A 20,417-nucleotide genomic window follows, 5' to 3' on the forward strand; every position below is an offset into this window, starting at 1 on the left:
CGCGCTATCTCAGAGTAAGGCCATAGGTAAGTTGAGATTGTAGAAGTGCATAATAAATAATTCTTAAATGAGTTAAATTCTTAAATTTTATGTTTATCAATTATTATACCTAGATATTTATCTTGTATGTATACGTGGGTCGCCCATGGTCCGCATGTTTTATTTTTCCAAAGTACGATTGGGACACACTCGACTGGGCCCAAACATAACTTCGAATTGATTCTGCTGTGCGCATAATTGCCTTGTCCGGATTTTTGAAATCGGCGGTACTAATGAGACATTATTATGAACCGATGTTAGTTACTTTATACTTTTTCGCGATAAATCTAGATATTTTTTATTTTTCCTAATAGCAGTGGAAGAAAAGAATAAAACAATATTGAAATGGTTAAGCACAAACAAAGAAGAGACACGAGAAAAACACAGAGATCAAATGCAAAAGACCAAGAAATTATTTAAATCGAAAAAAAAAATCAGAAAGTAGAACAAATTGTGAATGAGATAGAAGCAGAAAATAAAAGACACAGCTCAAAACCATTGTACCAATACTTAAAGTAACCGAAAACGGACAGCTAATATAGCTATAGAAGCAGAAAAGTGGCAGAAGTATTTCAAAGAAATATATCAAGAAACGGATAGAGAAGAAGAAACAGAAACAATAATCAGTACAGAGTAAGATGCAGAAGAAGAATAATTGACCTGTACAGAAGTGAAAGAGAAAATACGCAAACCCAAAACGGGAAAACAGCGGAAGAAGACGGCATATTTGCAGAACTTATAAAATACGGTGGGGAGGCACTATACAGACAGATTTATGAACCAATACAGAATATATGGAACAAAGAAATAATGCCTGAAGAATAGAAAAAGGGAATTATAGTGAAAATCCCAAAACAAGGAGACCATAGAATATGCAAAAACTACCGAGCAATTAATTTACTGAATGAAACATGAAACATATAAAGTAATGACTGGTATAATTAGAGACAGACTAACAATATAATATACAGAAAGCATAGGGGATTACCAGTACGGTTTTAGAAAAGAAAGATTCACGATATACGCTATACATGCGCTAAAACAAGTGATGAAATGACAAGTGAGAAAACATACGAGTACAACGGAGAAACACACATACTTTTCCTAGACTTTAAACAGGCGTTTGACAAACTAAACAGAAGAAAAATGATTCAAGACTTACAAGAGAGTATTATACCAAATAAAATTATACACTTATAAGAGTGATAGAAATGACAATGTGAGTTTCCCATACAATAATAGACACCGGAAGAGTGTCTAGAGAAAAAGAACAGAAGTAATAAAAATAAAAAATGGAGTAAGACAAGGAGATGCGATCATAAGTACAAATAATAGGATATGTGGACGATATAACCATATTAGCAACAGATAAAGAGGCATTAAAGAAAACCTTCCAAGAAATATAAAACGAAGCCAAACTAAGAGGATTGGAAATAAATGAAAATAAAACAAATTACATTAACGTAAGTAAGAAAAAGAAGACACAAATGGCAGAACTGACAATAGATGCACACGGTTTCGAAGAGGTTGAAACATTATATTTGGGAGTAGTAGTCAACAGAAGAAATGAAAGGATAGATATAAAAAGACGAATTCAATCGGAAAATACAGCGTTTTATATAAATAAAAAAATGTTAAGAGATAAGAAGAAAAGCCGAAATACAAAAATGAAAATCTACAAAACAACCATAAGACCAATAGTAGTATATGCTGCAGAAACATTTACATTAACAGCAAGAGAAGAAAAGCAATTGAAAGTTTTTGAGAGGAAGATGAATGTATCAGAAGAATACTGTGACCAAAGAGGGAAAACGAAGAGGATGCAAGGCAATGGATGAATCACGAAATACAAGAATGGATGGGTCAAGAGAACATAGTTCGAGCAATAAAAGCACAAAGAATTTGATATTATGGACACATAATGAGAAGAGAACAGAGCAATCCGTTAAGAGATATAACGACATGGATACCACCAGGTAAAAGAATCAGAGGTAGACGTAAAATGAAGCGGAGATAACAAGTGGAAGAAGACCTAAGGAGTATGGAAATTAGAAATATAGAAACGTTAATCAAAGAGAGAGAAGAATGGGGAAAAGTAGTGAAAACAGCGGAGTTACACCAGAAACTGTAAAACCAAACCCAAAATGGGATGATCCCTAACACAAAAAGGATCTTCAAGTGAAAACAGCTTTAGCTTCTTCGGGAGCGTGTAGCTTATATATATATATATATATATATATATTATATATATATATATATATATATATATATATATATTATATATATTATATATATATATATATATTATATATATATATATATTATATATATATATATATATATATATATATATATATATATATATATATATATATATATATAAGCTCAAGTTACTGAAAAACTTATTAAACTGTACAAACAGAAAAATGTACCGGTTAAAATTGCAGTTAAAAATGCTAAGACTGTCAGGAATTTGTTTTCTAAAACTAAAACACCCTTGTCCCTTCTGAAACAAGTAAATGTCATCTATCACATACCTTGTGCTGAGTGTGACTCATGCTACATCGAGTAGACAGGGAGATCAACTTATCTAAGCATACTTGTGCTATTGCCCAGCATGCTATTAACACTAAAAAAGTGGACTTTAATGAAGTTAAGATTCTTGGCAATGAACGCAATATCGTTAAAAGACAGTTTTTGAAAATGTGTTCAATACTTAAACACCCTAACGCTCTCAATAAGAGAACGGACATTAGTAACTTGAGCCAAATTTATCAATCATTAATATAGCAGAATTAGGCTTAATATGTTGTTTACTTTAAAAATTGTCCCGTAAGGTGTAGTTTCTATCATATTTTCATATTAAATAATTTTAAATAAAATAAAATAATTTCTTACTTTACTTACTTAGATTTATTCAACTTACATTTTATTGATTATTTTGTCAATGTTACTTTTACATATTTAAATAATTGTTTCTGCTCAAATAATTTAATAAAATTTTATAATAAAATAGATTCATAGAATCTATATTATTTTCAGTTCCAAATGTATAAACCTTGGACTGATGGAGGTTGAATCAATCTTCACCTGTTGCTGGCTATTCTGCCACAACATTAACTTTTTAAAAAATGCCTTGCTGTTCTGTCAAATTTTTGACCTCAAGGTTACTGTCTTTTCTCGTTCGGCGTGGTACCTAAATTACTGTCGCATTTCACCGACAGCGACTGAGAAGCTTAAGAGTGGTAACTTCATTATATATATATATATATATATATATATATATATATATATATATATATATATATATAATATATATATTATATATAGATCTAGGCGGTTAATGAGAGCTCCGTACTAAAACGGTATTATACTAACTCCAGGCGAATATACACCGTGTATATTATTATTTGGGTAGCGCTTTATGTGGACTCCGACCAACACGTCGGATTAAGTGGACTCTGTAATAGGTTAAAACACTTTTGGGATCCGTATACATTTCTTTGCGTACCCAACTAAACTCCTCCGATGTTGCCAATAATTTGATTAGTCGTAGATTTTTAAATTTTACAGCAGGTACGTTTTGGAACTTCAAATTTATTTAAATATCAATCAATTTAGTCATCGAGAAATTTCACAAATACGTACTTGGTTAATGTAGTTAAATATTTTAATAATTATAATTTATATTACTTGCTTTAATTATAGATAAACTGAAATTAGTGTCTATTATAAACTTTGAATAGGCAAGTGTCCATTTTTATGTACTAGAATTTTTTTTAATACATTGGCACTGAAATATTTATTATATTATAAATGTACTTTCCGATGTTTCGATTGCTATAGTGTATGACTTACAATATTTGTTTCATCAAGCAGTAAAATTTAAATTATAATAATTTATAAATCAATCTTAAAATTATAATTTTTTACTGTCTAATTTAAATATTTCGATTTTTTAATGTAGGGAATTCAATATACTACTATACTTTAGATACACATAAACACATAGATATAATATTTTGGTGTCTTATGGTATAATTTTAGCCAACATATCTATTACAATTACATATAATATGTTCGGCCTTATCGTTTTAAATACTTTGTCGCTTGTGCAAGCTATCATTGTTTTCAATGTTAAATCATTGTTTTTTGTATCTTGCGTTGTCAGGCATATAATTTTTAATTTAGAAGTACATGTATGTATAATATTCTTTTTTCTGTCACTTGGTTTAAATATAGTACACTTACATTCTTCTTGCTTATTTATTTTTATTCGTAATACTTATAAAGTATGTAATAACGTACCCGTTGTTGCAAAAATCAACAACGGGTACGAAAGATATCAGGTATTAGGGGTAGTATTTGTCAATCGAAATGCCGCTTACGACATATTAAATTAGAGAAAATTTCTCCAAAAATTCTATGACGTCCCCTTAGATAAAAACATCACTTGTTTTATTCACAATCTAGATTGAATTGCTCTCTTCTGTTGATTCGCTTGTATTTGTTTTTCATTTTGTTGATTTTAAGTAAAACATTTTTCGTGTTCTCTTCACTTTGTTGAAGATGTCGCAGACGGGAGAGAGTTTCTTATGAGATCAATATCATTACCATATGCTAGAAGTGCTTGGTACTTTGGGCCATTAATGGATTGCATTTTAAATAGGCGATTTCTATTTTAGTAAGCTGTTCTTTAATTTTTTGAATATTTGAATTGAGAATCTGTATATTATTCGACTGTTTTATAACAGTGTTTCTTGTGTTATAGAATATAGTGCTGTTTATATAGTGCTGTTTAATAATAATAAAGTTCAAGCAACAATTCATATATGCAATAACTTGGTACTGATATCTCTGCTCCCCCATACCAGGTAGCAGTCCCGAAAACAATAAAACTGCTACACTCATGCTTCCTATTATCCAACGATTAGCCAGTCCAGGACTATACCCTTATTATGGTACTAATATTGCTGCTGTCCCTTATAAGTGAATAAAATATGCAAGGAAGGTTTTGGCAATTTAATAGGATTTTGTATGTTAGAATATTATTACTCCGAGAAAGTGAAAAATATCTATTTGTTATACGGATTTAATCTATAGATGAAATATTAGAATGCTATTAGCAGCAAATAATCTGGCAGATAATATGCTGGAATTAGCAGTAGCATGTACTAACAGTGGCCATACCTAGTCCACTGTTAGTACATGCTTTAGAAAAGAGAAAGCCAACTTATCCAATTTAAAAGCAGACAAAATCAATTCCAAATATGGATCGTAAGCCAATCCCTTATGTAAAGACTCTAAAGTAATAATTAGTGAAACTATAAGCCAACAGCATAAAGTGCTGGTACTAGATATACAAGTAAAATATGAAATAAAACCAAAATATCGAGGAGAGTCACAAAAACAATTAATTGACGTTAACAAGCGACAAAGTAGTTCAATTTAGAACAGAAATAAAAAAAGAATGTGTTGGAATATGGAAAAAGGTCATAATGAAATTTGGAGAAATGTGTCAAAAATTATTAAAGAGGGAGTAACTAAAATACTTGAAAAAATCTCAGAAAATTTACTTAAAAATTGGTAAATATAGATAGTCAGACGATGTTTAAGACAATATAAAAGACAAGAGAAGATTATATAAGGAGGGACAAGAAAACATATCAGAATAAGATTATCAAAAGTATCAAATAGATAAAGAGGAAGCAAATGTGCGGTAGCACAATCTAAGGTAGCAGCGCATGAAAGCTGTACAATGAACTGAGTACTAAGAAAAAAACATATACAAAATTGTTAAAAGTGGAGCAAAGAAAACCAAAGATTTTAATCAGATTAAATGTATACGAGATAAATACATTAAACTATTTATGCAAGGAAAGGATCTAAAAATAGCTACAAGGAGTTCTTTAACGACCAATTAAACTAAGAGTTTGAGAAAGCATCTATAGAGGCAACAGAGACAGTAATAGCAATGGTGCCGAAAATGACGACCGCGGAAGTAATTCAAGAGCTACATAAGATGAAAAAAGAAAAGGCATAGGTCCTGATGGCATCCCTGGATATATATGATCAGCATTAGGAAAATCAGGAACAAGTTGGCTAACAGGACTATTTAATCTTCTTCTTCTAATGGCGCTACAACCCTTTGTGAGTCTTGGCCTGCTTAACAATGTTCTTCCATTCTGCCCTGTCGGATACTTTCCTTCGCCACTGCCTGATGTTCATGGTTTTAAGATCCCTCTCTACGTCGTCTATCCATCTTTTACGGGGCCTTCCTCTTGTTCTGTTTCCTTGGGGCTTCCATCTCTGGACTACTTTTACAGCTCACAAACAGGACTATTTAATAGAATTTTGAAAGTAAGGCGAATACCGGATGAATGGAGAAGTAGCATTTTAGTACCTGTATACAAAAACAAAGTAGATGTTAAACTCTGTACAAACTATAGAGCCCTAAAACTACTCTGTCACACCATGAAACGTACTGCTGTAAAATTTAAAAATCTGCGACTAATCAAATTATTGGCAACATCGGAGGAGTTTAGTTGGGTACGCAAAGAAATGTATACGGATCCCAAAAGTGTTTTAACCTATTACAGAGTCCACTTAATCCGACGTGTTGGTCGGAGTCCACATAAAGCGCTACCCAAATAATAATATACACGGTGTATATTCACCTGGAGTTAGTATAATACCGTTTTAGTACGGAGCTCTCATTAACCGCTAGATCTATATATATATATATATATATATATATATATATATATATATATATATATATATATATATATATATATATATATATATATATATATAATTATATATACATATATATATATATATATATATATATATATATATAATTATATATACATATAAATATATATATATATATATATATATATATATATATATATATATATTCACGTAAATTATCACAGTCATTATCTATTATATTGGAATTGTTTTTCTGATTATCTCTGTGTAAAGTTTCACTTATTTTGCGACGTTTTGGCTTCCCCTTTGAAGCCTTTCTCATTAAGGTATCCTCTTTAAATATTTTACTTTCAACCATCTGTAAAAGTTAATCAAAACATCCTTAAACATGCTTTATATTCCATTGGATCTTCCATCCGCAGTTCCCTTATCAATTAAGATGACGCACCGTGACTGTTTCTTCTTAAAAGCCATTTCCTTGTCCACTCCCTCTTCTTATTTAACTCCTCTTCTAGCACATTGCAAGACTCACTAATAAATTCCAGGTAAAGCTGATTTAACATTAGTTTTAAGTCCTCACCGGACACAACAGATGACGAGCAGTCGGCCATGTTTTAGCAGTCTACTGCCATGTCAATAGTTGGCGCCGTATAAATATCTTCTCGTTCAACTGGACTGGCCTCCGACAATCCGCAAGCACGTAATGACAATTGTTTCGTCAATTGTCATCGTGCAAACGTGGCTTAAGTAATAGAACTCAAGTAGTCACAGTGGAAAATGTAACGTCAAGGCCACTTCAAGGTACGATGGGTGTACCTTAAGGCTCAATACTGGCGCCGTTATTTTTCATTATATTTGTAAGTCACCTAAACATGTTTTGTTCAATGCCAGATAAAATTGTTCAGTATGCTGATGATACGAATATACTCATGTCTCATAGTAAACCCATTCAACTGGTGGAAAATACCAATGTTGCGTCTACTGAATTTAGCACATATTGTAAAAATATTCAACTCAAGCTCAACGTAACAAAAACACATTTTATGCGTTTCTTACCAAAAGACTGAACTCCAAATTCTGACTTTTATTTACATGTGTATGGCAAATCAGTAGAAAGTTATACTACAACGAAATTTTTGGGAGTAACCCTAGATCATAAACTTATTTGGGGAACTCAGGTAAATCGTGCCATATAATGCGTTATTTAAGAGAAACTGTCTCATTTGATATATTGCGAATGATTTACTTTAGTTTAGTCCAGTCTGTACTTTAGTATGGCTTAATATTTTGGGTTGCTCATCTCATCTTGAACGGGCATTTATAGCTCAAAAGAAAGTTTTAAGAAGTATGTATGGTGTTCCATTTTCAGATAGTTGCAAGCCACTAATTAAGAAGTCTAATATGTTAATACTACCTAGCCTTTTAATTTTCCAATTAATATTGCACATTGAGGAAAACAAACTCAAGTTTGACAGAAATGAGGACGTTCACTCACTTGATACTAGAAGTAAATCAAATTTTCGACAACCTTTCTCTAGATTAGGTATATCTCAACATGCACCTGAATATATTGGAATAAAATAATACAATAAAATAGTCAATATATTAACTCTCAGTAATTCTTTACATAAAGGTTTTCGCCGAACTGTGTATTCATTTTTAATGGACAACACATTCTACAGTGTTGATGGATTTTTAAATTTTTAACATTTTTGCAACAATAGTTCTAAATTTGTATTTGTAACTCTTATTTCTTATTTCTTATTTATTTTATTGTAATCAATGTTTTATTTTAATCATGTGTACTTTTACTATATATTGTACTCTTTTGTACTAAAATTTTGACGAGTCCGACAAAATTTATACATTGTTTGTAAAAATTGTGTAAACTTATTTATTTTTGATGAATAAATTCTATCTCTCAGGTTTTTTTGGGTTTAGTTTATAATAAAATTTACGATGATTTGATAGAGCTGTATAATCGTGTTTGTTTTACAAAAAGCTAACGTTAACTTACTAAATATAATGCGATTACTGTCTTTTTGTGTTCTACTCACATCTTTAAAACCAAAATATATCCAAACGGTCAGACCACACAGACTTAGATCACTGGTCCATCTAACAGGACTCTCGAGATGCCATATGTTGGAGTTTAAAAATCATAATATTACGGCTCGCCCTCCAGAGGCGCAGCGTCAGAGATTGGTTTGTTATAGTCTCCCCCTGTCCCCGAACTCGTTAGAGGAGGGGAGCAGATGTGATTTTCTTCTTAGGGCGTCCTCGTCTTCATCTTGGTACTACAGGCGTTGGGGCTTCAACGTCACTGAGGCTAGCTTGTGTAACCGCGGATACGTGGGACACACCAAGGGCAGTAGATGTGTTCATTTCACAAAACTCATAGCTCACAGGCGATACCACTCGCTTTATCCTATAAAGTCCATCTTTCTTCGGGTAGAATTTAGCTATCTTACCTTTCGACCTGTTACTAGGATCAGTTGTTTTGGTCCATACTAAATCCCCTTCTTTGAATAGACTGAGTTCCTTCAGACGTCGATCAGCATGTTTATATTTCACTTTTTCGCGATCAAACACGCACTATTTTCTATTTAAGTTAGTAAAACCACGGCGAAAATGGCCCATGAGTTTTAAAAAGTCATTGGGGCTAATTTAAGACTAAAAGGCATCCATAAATATCGAAAAATCCAGAACGGTGACACAAATGCAGTTTTATCATGGTCAGCCTCCGCGACGTTATATTGGTGATCCCTTGATCGTAAATCGATGGTAGACATATAAAATATTCGCTTCGCGGCGTGTAATAAATCGTCCATATGCAGTAACGAATACGAGTCACTAGTACTTACGGCGTTTAAATGTTAATAGTCCACGCAAAGTCTCGTACTACCATCCTTTTTCGACTTCTCGGGAACTCTTTTTTCTAATCGCTTCTTGTAGTTAACCATACACCATATCTAGCTGGATTATTTCTGTAAGGCTGCCTGGTTCTAATTGCGCAAGAACAGCCCTATACCGGCAAAAGTAGACGTCCACTGTTGTTTTTTGCCTTGCTCAGCGCCAAATAATTCGCGGTAGACACGATATGCCGTTTTTTTCAGACCAAACGTAATTTTTAATAGGCAAACAAGTTCCTTCCATGTCGAAATGGTATTTTTTGACGCCTTGATACCATTTTGCCGCGAGATCATCGAAAACCATCGCGATTTCCCGAAACGTATTTTTATCAGACACTGATGCACAGTCTTTATATATCTCTACCACGCTAATAGACATTTACGTCAGTGTCATTGTGTCTGTCCAATCGTGAATGGCATTTTGATATTATGCCACTTTGGAACAACACCGCCGGCAAAACCGGAGCATTTTGTAGCGACAATCTCGACAAAAGCTGTTGGGTCTGTTCATTGGTCAACACGACGTTTTGACTCATGCCTCTAATGTTAATATCCACGGATCTATTGGAAATATCAGAGTCCAACTCAGAATGATTTGTAGCAATCAATGTTCAACGTTTCTGTTCTGCGTAAAACGAAAATTGTACAAATGATTTTGCATGCAAAAATTGGAAAGTACTTGCCAGTAAATAGCGATGTCTAATCTTGGATAAAATAACTTTCTGCACACCACACGGTATAGCCCTTGGAACACTAAAGCACTAAATCACTTCCGAGTTCGACAAAGCAGAAGGTTTTAATACATATAGTCCAGCAAGTAATACTGAATCAGTCAATTGTCTAATAATTTAACTAGAAAAAGTGTCCGAGTATTTAACGAAGCACTTTTATTATTTCTTAACAAATAATAGGTCCACTAATTATTACAATACGAAATGTAATTAGCGAATCACCTAGTTATTTTTAACTTTCAGTTAACGATCTTACACCCGTGAAAATGGTCCGAATTACTATTACCGAAACTCACTTTCACGTAAACACCGGGCGAAAGCACACGTTTCTACGGCGATTTTTCGTTAGAACTACCGAAACACAGCAAAACTTGTCACCGATAATTATTTTCAAATAAAAGCCACAAGCTGGGCGTCATTTCTTATAACATATTAATACGTGGAGTAGTCGAACATAGACTACGATGTTATGCTAATAATAATTAATCTCAGGGTTTTTTGGGATAGAGCTGTATAGTCGTGTTTCTTTTACAGAAAGCTAAAAGTTATCTGACTAAATATAATGCGAATACTGTCTTTCTGTGTTCTATTCACATCTGTAATACTAAAATATATACAAAACGGTCAGACCACCTACACTTAGGTCACTGGTCCATCTAACATGACTCTCGAGATGCCATATGTTGGGATTTGAAAATCATAATATTACGTCTCGCACTCCAGAGGCGCAGCGTCAGGGATTGGTTTGTTACAATAATTTTTTTCATATAATTGTTATGCTTATTAATAGCTTTTTTGCGTTTCTTTATGGTTAATTGGTTTTCATTATCTGTTTTTATCGTTCTCTACATATAACGATAAAAACAGATAATGAAAACAACAAATATCACTTTCATAAATTTTAATAATTTGAGTATATAGTAAATAAATATTTGTACGTATGAAGCACAAATAACAATAAAATTTTTGTTAAACACAATAAAAGTATGAACTACAATATCAATAAATATTTACATGGCCAAATATCAACGACTTACCTGACAAAGAAACTAAGAAATCGCTTGCCTCGCTTAAACAGCTCCATCCAAAATCTGGCCTCAGAAAGAAGTCCATATATTCCAGTTTCTTCTTTCACTCCGGATTATCTTCTTACCCCGGCGGCGACCAACTCATTCTGACATGTATCCACACTATCACAAAACAGTTCCTATAAGCCGACTCTTTAGCTGTCAAAAAATGGGAATTATGAGGTTGCCGAGGTGAACTGCTTTAGTGGTTATGATAATTTGTACTTTAACGATAAAACTAACAGTCTGGAGAGTATTCAAATAGGGTAACTAAACTACTCAACGTATCTAGAGGTGAAACACGGATCTGGTGTTGAAAATCTTGGATTTTATGAAAAATATAAATTAATTTTTGTATTTCTTTAGTTCAATGTACAATTACTTTAATTTTAAATATTTTTTAACAAATGATATATAATATAGAAACCTTTTTACATTATAGTCGGTATCCACTTCTTTCTTCTTCATTTCAAAATTCTCATTTTAGACAGCTATTAAGAAGACTCGGATCAGCCTTGCATAACTAAACCTCGACACCCGAAAGTCTCAAGAATTAGTCAACTTATTGACCCAAAAACTGCATGTGATCACATTTAACAATGAAGTACATTACGCTCTCACTTTTACAACGTGGAGATTAATTTAAGTATTATTATTTTAGTTGTACATTATGTATTTCAAAAAGAAAGACATGTATTATGGCTAAATTCATATGATTATTGTGCATTTCATATCTCCACCTGACGTATACTCCTACCTTTACGCGTTAAGATCGATTTTCTGCAACAAAAATAAAAGAGTCTGTAAATTCAAAAACTAAAACTCAAAATATTATCAAACAAATTTTGGGGTGCTGATCTTAAAATATTAATTATTCTTTACAAATCGCTCATTGGAACTAAAATCGATTATGGTTGTATGTGTTACGATGCTGCATGTAAATCCACTTAAAAAAAACTAAACAGTATTCAATCTACAGCTATGAGATTAGCACTGGGAGCTTTTAAATCTAGTCCGGTTAGTTGTGTGCAAGTTCTAACTGCAGAACCTCCCTTACATATAAGACGACAGCAACTATCCTTGAACTATATTGCAAAGATATCATCCCAGAAACAACATCCTGTATTCTTCCACATCTGCAACGCTGGTCTTCCTTCTAACAATAAGACTAAAAACTCTACACTCCTCATAGAAAGAATAAAACCACCCATTAACTATTGACTTAACACTTACAAAGTAGCTGAAATTAACTACAAATTCCGCAATAATTAAACATCTATTCATGTAAATTTTAGGCCATTATCCTAACTATTTGCAAATCTTTACCGATACCTCTAAAACTCCCAATGGTCACGCTGCTGTCCACTACTGTAAAGAAATTTATTATAGTATCTTAATACCAACAAACTGCAGTATACTTACAGGCGAAGCTACAGCTATTTTGGAAGCCCTAATCTTCTTCAAAAAGAGTATAACGATGAAGTGCATTATCATAACAGATTCATTAAATGCGTTACTGTATCCGAAAATCCGAAAAATCTGTAGCCGAGTGCGGATAGTTCATATGTTATTCGACCTGACGGTGTGAGCGACCGAGGTTACCATTTGTGTTATACTCAACGGTAAGTTTTTGCCGTTTTTGGTCCATAGTCAATTTAAATAATAGATATTCATTTTAGGAGTTGTATGTGAATATGGCTTATGAAAGAGAACAAATCAGGTTGCAATAACTTTTTGACGAAATTGTTGCTAATTCCGAACCGGAACCAGAAGATGACGACGCAAGCTTACAAGATGATTGTTCACAAGTTCTAGAATATGATACCAATTCAGAGGAGGATTTATGTGATGAAGAATATGTCAAAAATTATGTATCAGTAGATGTAATACCGCGCATACCACGTTTTTTGGGAAAGATGGAACAAGGTGGAGTGAATACTGAATTTAAACGTAACGTTCGAAATCGTACTGAAAATGTTGTACCCAATCTGGCAAGACTAAAAGGTGATATTAGGCGAAAATTGGTGATAAAAGAGATTTGGGAATGTTGTTTCACTACAGATATTCTAGAAAAAATAGTAGAATGTACCAGTAAGTTCATAGCATTGAAACGCCATGACACAGTCAATAACAGAACTGCTAGGCCAATTGATTTTATAGAATTAAAAGCTCTGTTTGGGCCGTTGTACTTATCTGGCGCTAACAAAAGCAATTATCAGAATGCTGATGATTTATTTAGAACAGATGGAAGGTTAATGGAGATTTATCGCCTTACGATGTGTCTAAAGAGGTTCCAGTCCATGTTAAGACACATTCGGTTCGATGACAAAAGTACTAGAATACAAAGGCAATAATTCGACAAGTTGGCCGCGATACGTGACATTTTTGAAGCTTTTAATTCTAATCTACCGAAGCATTACAATCTTTTAGCATATACTACGATAGATGAAAAGTTAGAAGCCTTTCGCGGCAAATGTTCATTCAGGGTTTACATACCGAATAAACCAAATCGTTACGGTATAAAAATATATGCTTTAGCAGACGCTGAGATGTATTATATATCCAAGATGGAAGTATATGTTGGTAGACAGCCAGCAGGAAAATATTTTGTTGATACGTCAAATATGTCACTTGTACCTCGTCTGTGTGAACCGTTTTGGGGAACGGGAAGGAACGTTACCATGAATAATTTTTCCAGAAGCGTTCAGCTCACGCGATTACTTCAACGTGAACATCGTCTAACTGTTACATCGTCTAACTATCTATAGGAACGTTACGAAAGAATAAACCTCAAATTCCTCTAGTGCTATCACAACAAAGGCCAGAAAAAACCAGTATGTTCGAATTTCAAGAGAAGTGTACCCTTGTATCGTATGTACCCTGAAAACTAAAAATGTTTTAGTGTTATCTACTATGCATTACAACGAAAACATTGATACAGGTAAACCATAAATGAGCATAAATTATAATAATACTAAAGGAGGCGTAGATGTTGTTGACAAATTCTGCGCAGCACACAATTGCACTAGAGTAACCCGTCACTGGCCAATGGTCATTTTTTACAGTCGAATGTCGCTGACAAAATATTTCAAGGACAATTCGAATGAGGTTAATGGAAATTTGTGGCATGCAGACAAGAAATCAACCTATCCAGAATAATGTGTATGGAAGATGTACGTTCTGCAGTAGTAAGAAAAACCGCAAAACTCGGTTTCTTTAATAGGCAGTGTGGTAAATATATGTGTTTGGATTTAACCGGACTATGCGTTGTGTGCAGTCTAGAAGAAAATGAGGAAGCAAACAGACAATAGTTTCAGTTTATGTTGGACATCTGTTGAATAATTAAATTTTTTTTTGTGACATTTCAACCCTTGTCTTTATGTTTGTTGATATTTTGTTTTAAAAAACTTTACATGTTTTTGTAAATTGTTTGTCAATTATGTTAGACCTAAAAGAAGCCAATTTTTTTTAATGTGCATTTTTTTCTCGAAAAAAAATAAACATTGATCATTAAATATTTAGTTACATCAAAATATTAACAGAAAATCACAACCTAAGATATTCATTATTAAAAAAGTCGGTGTCGTAGACCGACGTTACCAACTATGTTACAAGAATTCATGTTATCGGCGGAAGGTTAATATGAACATTTGTGTGTTTTAAGAACATTTTATTTAACCATTTATATTTTTTATTATCAATCAAAAAGGTGATTTGTTAGCAATTTCCATACTGATATTTATTTATGTAAATAATAAAACAAAAATATTTCTACCGGAAATCTCCTTTTAATTATTCTGTATTCAGTTTTTATATTTACTACACTATTAACAATCCGCTATTTTGCGACCTATCTACCTCATCCTTTTCCCTAGGCATGTTTTAATTGTTTATTTGAAAATATTTCCTCTAAAAAGTTAGTAAATCCCTAGATGAGGGTGTTTATGTAATATCTCATACTACTTATTTCAACTGTCAACCCGCCTATACAGTTGTGACGAAAAAAGGTTTATTTTTTATTAACTTGATTGGTCTATACCTATATGTATTAGACTTCAAAACTCTTATATTTATTATGAAAAGAAATAAAATACTGCGTTGGATCCGGTCCTGAAGTGTAAACAGTAGACGAAGTCTAAAAATAGGTTCTGTGGAAAATATGAACGTAAGTGTAAACACAGAAATAACAATAAAGAAATAAAAAATAATAGAAAAACTAGTGTATTACATAAATAAGCTCTTTATGTCTTTAAATTTCACTAATAAATAAGATGCTAGGATTAACTCTACATATAATAATAACTAACCAAAACCTGTAAATTGATATTATTGATTTAGTGTGATAATTTTAGAATTGTAAATAAACACTTTATCAACAATACACCTCATAGACGAGGCAGAAAAACCAGACAATCAAACTAGTCTACCGGTGTAAACAAAGTGCTGAAAAAATCATCAGAGGCAACAGGGGCGGCATTAGAAAATTTTAAAGGAGATACGAGAACGCTTAGATATATTTCACCGCTAAGAGTACCAAACACTGTAAATAGAAGGCTAGCTGAGGTATTATAACCAGTCAGGGGGCTGCATTATTAATAGTGAACTACAACTACATATATTACGTGAAAAAACCATAGACTCCTATGACTATTGAAAGGATCAGAATGGAAAAAGAGATGCTCAAAATTACGAAATATTCCAAAAGATTAAAAGAATCCATCAAATTCCCACTAAAACTAATGATAAAACTGATGATAAATTCGAAAAAATACTAAAGCTGATAAAAGAGATAAAAGAGAACGAAAATAAAAGATAAAAGATAAAAAATCATACTGTAACGAGTCCGTTACTTAAATAATCGTTTACCTTTTTTTTGTGACTGGAATCTTTTAATTTAATTCTAAATTAAATTCATCTTGAAATATTCTTAAACTAAATATTTAAATAACTCCCAGTAAATCTTATTTTCTAAGGTTGGCATTAAACCGCGCCACCAGTGGTAAGATTCTGAAAGTACATCCACTCGACGACGTGTAGAACCTTAACGGTTACTTGTCAACTGAAAGAAAGAAAGATCGTTTCGATCAGAATAGTAGCGGCTGGGAAGTGCCATTGTTCCAGAATTGAGTTTAAGTTTATTTTATTGTCAAGAGCTGTTTGTTTTAGAAGAAATCATTTAAGTTATTTTGTTGTTTGTACGAGGATACTTTTAGTTGGGTCACCCTAGCCGGTAAGATGAAATTACAAATAAATTATAAGGAAAAATCCTTCATATCGTCCGCCATTGTTAGTAAAATTCAGATCTATTTTTAATTTCTTCTTTGATAGGTATTTCATATATTTTATACATGTCATATTTCACCTTATTTCAATAAGGAAAATGTTTTATACCTAAATAAATTATAAGTATCAGATTCTATTTCTATCTCAAATTTTTATTTCCTTTCAAGAGTGAAAGCAAACAATTATTTATTTCAATTTCATACCGTTTAAACCGGCTAATATTTCTTTTTTTTTCCTATTCTATAATATATAAAGATCATGCTTTCCGTTAAAACTATCTATTTAATATATCCATACATTATAAAAACATTGTCACACCATTCGAAGGTCACTATTTACCGAAAACCATTAAGGTTTTTATTTCAATTTAAGGTCACTTGTTGACATTTCTTGTATCGCATTTCAAGTTTGATAAACCTTGTGTTTTTCCTTACCTTTTGTACGTACAAAGAACATGAAGTAACACAATTGTTCCTTTTTAGCCTACTCCCAGAATCCAGTTGCAAGTCAGGGGAAGAAATCTTTTTAGTTTTTTTTTTGGGTTGTACTTACTAAGGACAAGGAGAAGAAGTTTTAAGTTCACTGGTTTTTATTGGAAATTTAAGAAGAATTTTGAGTTGACTTATTTGTCTAAGAGTACCTGATACAGGGAATCCAGGTTTGGTGTACCTTTTACCATCTGAGTCTAGTTCTCCACCGGATCATCTTCAAGGGAAACCTACGGAAACCGGCAGGAAGAACTTAATTTTATTTTTGTTTCTCAGTCAATTATTTTAAATAACTTTTGCTACGTCCTCTTCAAGGTTTTAACTTTTGGTTCCACTTTTAATTTAAATATAATATATCCTTAGTAATAAATACCTTCAATTTTCTTAAAACATTAATCATTGTAACTTAATTTAATTATTTATTGTCTACCAAGGGATGAGGTTATAACTCTCCCTTGAATTTCTCTTTGTTAGGTTATCGTGTGCACACATATCCAGAGAGTTTTCACTTGAAAACCTAAACAATTCTTAAACGACAACTAAACTATTAGTGAGTATATTTATTATTTATACATTATTATTGGGTATAACTTTTGTCACGATTTGAAATTAAGGGGTATATCAGGGGTAAATTGTTTTATAATTATATTCAGGGATTTTACTGTAAATATAGCTAAGTTAACTGTACATAAGAGGTGGTGGGTAGTATATAAGCATTTAAAATAGTCTGTACCTAAGTTTGGTAATTATTAAAGTTGTAGTTAAAATTTAATATTTCAATTAGTACCTATCTTTCATATTTCAGCAATACAAGATATCTCGGAAGAAAACATTTATCTTCCTGGCGCCCAAGCATTCATTAGAGCAACTTTTATTTTTCATCTGTTTATTTCTTGGTGGTTTTCTTGTCATTAGTTCTTATATCTTACGGTCTCTGTAGGGCATGCAAATTGGCCGAATCCTTCTTTGAGTGTCAAGTGGTCATTCTCCTGCATAGTCGCTAGCCAACACTTAATTCTGCTATATTTTAAAATCCATATTTACCCTTTATTTATTTCTTTTACATAATTTATTTCTATCTAACCCCTTCCATCTTCCGTTATTCCCCATATTAGTTCGTTGGTGTATCAAGGTACATTTTAGAGTTCACCCTTTTGCTACACTGAATAGAGTCACCCAGACTCCTTAGCACATTTTTGTTACAATACTTATGTAACAAAAATAAAAAACAAAGGAGATAACAAAAAACTCGGAAAGAATATGAAAGCATAAAAGCAGAAAAACGCAATGTCATATAGGGCCAATATATTAGTAACAACAGCATAGATAGCACAAGTGTCCAAAAGCTATTCTACAGAACCCTGAAGACGGTACGAACACAAAAAACATGAAACATGCAGCATTAAAGATAAAAATGGAGAATTAGTAATAGAAATAAAACAAGCAGTTAAAAGATGAAAACAACATTTTGAAGAACTATTAACAGATAAAAACCAAGACGGCATTAATGAAGAACAAAATAATATATTTTAAGATAACACAGAAAACTCAATAAACGAGGAAGAACCAGAAGGAGCAATAAAAATGTTGAAGTATGGAAAAACATTTGGAGTTGGTAGAATAATAGCAGAAATTATAAAAATCATAGGAAAAAATAAAAAATAAATATTACGAAAAACAATACTGTGTCACTAATAGTACCCATATAAAAGGAGTTGTAGGAATATACAGGATGATATATTTACTTAAAAACAGAGAACACAAAAAGCGCTGCAGATAAGAATATACTTTGCATTCTGTGGCCTAGAAAAAACCTTCGATATAGTACCAAGAAAAAAACTATGAAAAATATTAAGAGAAAAAAGAATGGACAAGTTGCTAAAAATGATACAAAAATATACAATGGAAATAACAATGCCGTAATTAGTAATAATTCAGCATCAGCTACGTTTACAATAAATGGAAGTTTGACAGGAAGGAGCACTTAGGCCAACACTATTTCTAATATTTATGGACAAATGGAGAAAAGTAAGAAGTATGGGAGAAAAAAAAAAGAAAAGGGCCCAGAAAAGTAAGAGTCAAACTACCAAATAAAGACAAACATATAGAGACAAATAAAGAGAACCATAGAACAAATTGCTGCAAACAAAAACCAAATAGAAGAAATAAGAACCGAAGAACTGGATGAAGGAATAAGTACAATAACAGTAAGAAAAGCCAGCTAATCAGATAAAATTTATCCCAAAATGATGAAATGGACAGAAAAAGATGGAAATAAATGGCTGCTCGAAATAATCAGAAGCTCGAAGTATGGAGCACAAATAAAATACCGAAAGAATGGGAACACAACTGATTAATACCAATACACAAAAAAGAAGAAGCCGTTTACGGGAACTATAGTGATATTTACCTATCTTCGGTGTGTTTAAAGCTTTATACAAGAATAATAGAAAGAATTCTAAGAATAGAAGCAGAAAAAAAAATTAGAAGATGAGCAAACACAATTCAAAGTCATAAGATAAAAAGTTAATAATATAAGCATTACAAAGTATAAAACATATATCGGACCTTTATTGACTTTAATGCTGTGTTTGTTCAAAAAGTAATGCGCAACACAATGCAGGAGCTATGAATGTCAAGAAAACTATTGCAGGTAATTCAAATTACGTACCGCACAGTGGTGACGAAAGTACACATGGGAAATACTGTATAGGATGGAATATAATACAAATGGTAAATGCAGAGATATGCGTATTTGCATATGGCATAGTACTATTGTACATATTCCGAAAAACAGAACCACGAAATAAAAAAATACAACCTAAATGTAAATAAAGAAAAAAGCACGGAAAACCAAATCAAAGTGGAGATAGATTAACAAGAAATAAAGTAAACAAACATCACGAATAAAATTTTCATCACAGTGGTGTCTAGTGAAAATAGGTGACTCAAGCGCATCAAAAGAGTCAAAACAAGGTTTAAATAAATATATTGTAACGAAATAGCCCATCTCCTATGCATGGTATGTGTCACAATTCTTAGAATGATGATTCTCGAATACACAGTCGATGGTATTTTCAATAGCGCCTGCCTTCGAGGCGCTTCGAACGAATTAAAGGTGGACTACGCCAGAATATTCTAGTACATAATATATAAATATATATATATATATATATATAT

At 32.3% G+C, this 20,417-nt stretch overlaps 1 protein-coding gene and 1 long non-coding RNA gene across 2 annotated transcripts in view; one reads left to right on the forward strand and one right to left on the reverse strand.

The window, feature by feature from the left end:
- The window catches only part of LOC140441324 (uncharacterized), a 160,369-nt gene that overhangs the window by 30,840 nt on the left and 109,112 nt on the right, over positions 1-20,417 (forward strand). The window lies entirely within an intron of this gene.
- LOC140441325 (uncharacterized) overlaps positions 11,462-20,417 on the reverse strand; it is a 67,108-nt gene continuing 58,152 nt past the window's right edge. Inside the window, exons 2-3 of the long non-coding RNA XR_011950982.1 lie at positions 12,224-12,246; positions 11,462-11,589 (exon numbers count right to left, since the gene is read on the reverse strand). This is a non-coding gene — a long non-coding RNA (uncharacterized lncRNA). The remainder of the gene's footprint in view (positions 11,590-12,223; positions 12,247-20,417) is intronic.

This window comes from Diabrotica undecimpunctata, chromosome 5, assembly GCF_040954645.1.
Source record: "Diabrotica undecimpunctata isolate CICGRU chromosome 5, icDiaUnde3, whole genome shotgun sequence".
NCBI lineage: Eukaryota > Metazoa > Arthropoda > Insecta > Coleoptera > Chrysomelidae > Diabrotica > Diabrotica undecimpunctata.